The 3,264-nt window shown below is 38.6% G+C and overlaps 1 long non-coding RNA gene across 1 annotated transcript; it reads right to left on the bottom strand.

The window, feature by feature from the left end:
• Window positions 1–352: 352 nt before the first annotated feature.
• On the bottom strand, window positions 353–1,746 carry LOC146508609 (uncharacterized). The gene is made up of 2 exons (XR_014876723.1): window positions 1,432–1,746; window positions 353–719 (listed from the first exon to the last, which is right to left on the bottom strand). It is a non-coding gene; the product is annotated as an uncharacterized LOC146508609 (long non-coding RNA).
• Between the last annotated feature and the right edge of the window lie 1,518 nt (window positions 1,747–3,264).

The following is a 3,264-nucleotide window of genomic DNA, read 5'->3' as shown; positions in this document are numbered from 1 at the left end:
TGATCCCTTCAGTGAGGGGTCTAGTGGCTCTGTTATGCTGTGCCATAGGGCATTTTGCATGATCTGGGTCCAGTTTTCCCGTTAAAGGGAAGATTTACTACTAATGAATGAAGGTTTATTGCATTTATCCTATCATGAGGCATTATTGTGATGGAACCGGTTTCTTCCGGGATATCAGGACACCTATCCCACAGGCACAAATGGACACTGATGTATTTGAGTATAAACATAATGTAGCCAAGTACAGGATAGGGTAGGGAAAGTTAAAGTAAGATGGAGAGAATGGGCCAATAGCTAGATTCGTAGGAGGGAATAAGTGAGTTGCGTGGAGAAGAATGACTGGAGCCACAGGTAAAGTTGCTATGAATTGTATTAAACTATTTAGCAACAATTTAACAGCATTTCATGAACAGAAATGAAAACATAAAATAAAATACAGTGACAGCAATAATAATAACAATCAGAATCCTATCTGAGCTCAGATATGTCAGTCTTGCCGGCTTAATAGTCAGTGTTCAGTCAAGTCAAATCCAATAGGTCAAAAGTCTGTGATTGGTGCGATTTCGTCCTACCGCACTGTTGCAATTGTTCGTGAGAGAAGAGCAACCTGCCCTTCTGGGCCAACTCGGAATGGCTGTGGTTCGGTTCAAAGGGAAAGGCTCGCCATCTTCCTCGTCAGGAAGAAATCCAGGTCTCACGATCCCATAAAAAAACCTAGCCTGTAAACAACAGGACTATTACTAATTCAGTTCACACTCTAATGATATACATGGCCATATGTGTAAATAATGCAAGTGCTATAACAAAACAAGCACAAAACATTAAATCTAATTTCTAACTATAGTCTATACAGTGCATCTTAATCATGAATGCAATCTTTAAATCACAATCAGCTTATTCATCAAGGTACACATTTCTATCAGAAATCAGAAATAAATCATAAACTATGGTAGATTATTTTTTTACAGTATTGCCCTTTAACTGAATTACAGGAGCATTGCTTTACACTGCATAGCAATGAAGCAATATATTATTTACACTCAATGTACAAAATAAAATTACCAAAAGAATATACAAAACCCACAGGCTGTAGTTTTACAGTATGTGGTAACGTATCAGCACAGTAAGAATACACACGGACATCTATCCAGTGCCGCTCGAGCATCAAATGTAACAAAAATAAAGTAGATTCATGACCTTTAAGATCAAAATTAACTTATTCCATCATCTTATTTTAGTGCATTTAATATTCAACAAGTAATACTAGAATATCATCAGCACACAAGCTGAGTGCTCAGAATGGCTGAACTCCGTGGGAAACCCCGTGTGTTCTCCCACAGTGAAAACGTGGTCAGCTACAGCTACAGCTATAAGCACCAGGCTAGTTAGCTTTTCAATTAGCCTGATTCGCCCAGTCCCAGTTTAACTCACCAGCACACTTCTAATGTTCAACTCTCAGAGAGGATCTTGTCCACTTCATCCGCTCCCGTGCAGATCTACAACATTGAAATTGGGCCATGATATTCCCCGTTAACTTCTTGTTAGCTTTTTAGCTTCAAGGTTAGCTTAACAGCTTCTGACTCACCGTGATGGTTTCAAGGTCCAAAATGTTCACAACAAATCAGGTCCGTTTCTCCAAGGTCCATGCAGATCTCCGGTATGGATATTTGCTCAATTTATCAAGTTAATAGTTCTTTTCCAGCAAAAAGCTTGGCGGTGAAAATCAGTGATGGTCTCTAGTGATGGGTCGTTCGCGAACGAAATGGCTCTTAGAGCCGACTCTTTGAAGTGAACGCGACGTGAGGTTTGTTTGTTTTTCTTTCTCTCACCCTCTCTCTCGCTCTTTTTTCCGCTAAACTCCGCACGCGTGGCCTGTACTTTGCGCTGGGCAGAGGGGGGAGGGGCATTAGTTACACTCGCAGCAGCACAGGAACAGAGCCAGAGAGAAAGAGAGCGAGGGACAACAACGTCACATTAGAAAGGTTGCAGATGATAAAGGATTCAGAAATCATGCAGGCCCATATGACAGAGAACGTGCATCTTCTTTTTGTTTTAATATTTTAATTTATATTTAATTGTGTTGTGGTTTGCAGTGTTTTGTGTTGTTTCACGTTAAATTTGTTTAAAAGGAAAAAGCTGAAAATTTAAATAGTTAAAAGTTTAAAATGTAAATAGTTGTTTTTTGTATTATATGATTTATTTATTACATTTTATGTGGAGTGAATAAATAAAGTATATTTATGGTGGCCCTTAGAGACAAAGCACGTACAAACTCCAAAACACGTACAAACTCCTAAGCATGTACAAACTCCAAAACGCGTAAAAAAACCTCAGACACACTTACAAACCCCGAAGCATGTACAAACTCCAAAACACGTAAAAACTCAGAATCACGTACAAAAGACAACAGAAGTGCTCCAGGATGCTGGCCGCAGTGTTGAGCTTTTGTTACCTAGTGGCTACACAAGCCAGGAAGTATCAACAACCGGATTTGGTGTGTGGTAGTAACAGGTAAATGATTTTTTTTTTTAATTATTTGAATAAATATGAGTGCTTGTCTATAAATACACAAACAATACACACATGCTTTCAATTGTGTAATTTAAGTGATCTGGGTAGCTCTGTTTTGGAAGTTCAGTTAACGCTAGAAATGTGTTTTGGAGTTTGTACGTGCTTTTTGGAGTTTGTACGTGCTTTTTGGAGTTTGTATATGCTTTAGAGTTTGTACGTGCTTCGTCTCTAGGGGCCATATATAAACATATATAAATAAAACCACGTTTTTCAACATTAGTAATTCCTTTTGTGCATAATTTTATATTATTGTTGATAATAGATTAATTAAAGCAACAAAACAACCTGAAGAGCCGGTTCGGAGCCGAAAGAGCCGGCTCTTTTTAGTGAGCCGAGCCGAAAGAGCCGGATCTCTAAAAAGAGCCGGAAATCCCATCACTAATGGTCTCGTGCACCTCCGTCTCTCTGTGTCTGAGCACGTGACGGTACAGAGCAGGGGAAGGCGGGGCTTGTTCCTTCCTAACCAGTAGGGGTGTTAAATATACTCTTTAGGTTTTATTCTTATATTTATAGTATTTATCTTTTATTATTGATTTACTTTTGATCAACTCAGTGATTAACAGAGTAATGATGAATCACAATTAACAATAACAATGTTGTAGTGCGTTACTGAGTTGTGTAAAGTCACTGGGTTACAATAACATGATTTTTTTTTTTCACCAGGAGAGTTTAAGAGGGTTGTAGAATCAGTGT

Source organism: Neolamprologus multifasciatus, chromosome 11 (assembly GCF_963576455.1).
Source record: "Neolamprologus multifasciatus chromosome 11, fNeoMul1.2, whole genome shotgun sequence".
In the NCBI taxonomy this organism is placed as follows: Eukaryota; Metazoa; Chordata; class Actinopteri; order Cichliformes; family Cichlidae; genus Neolamprologus; species Neolamprologus multifasciatus.
This window is presented reverse-complemented; position numbering and strand designations above follow the sequence as displayed.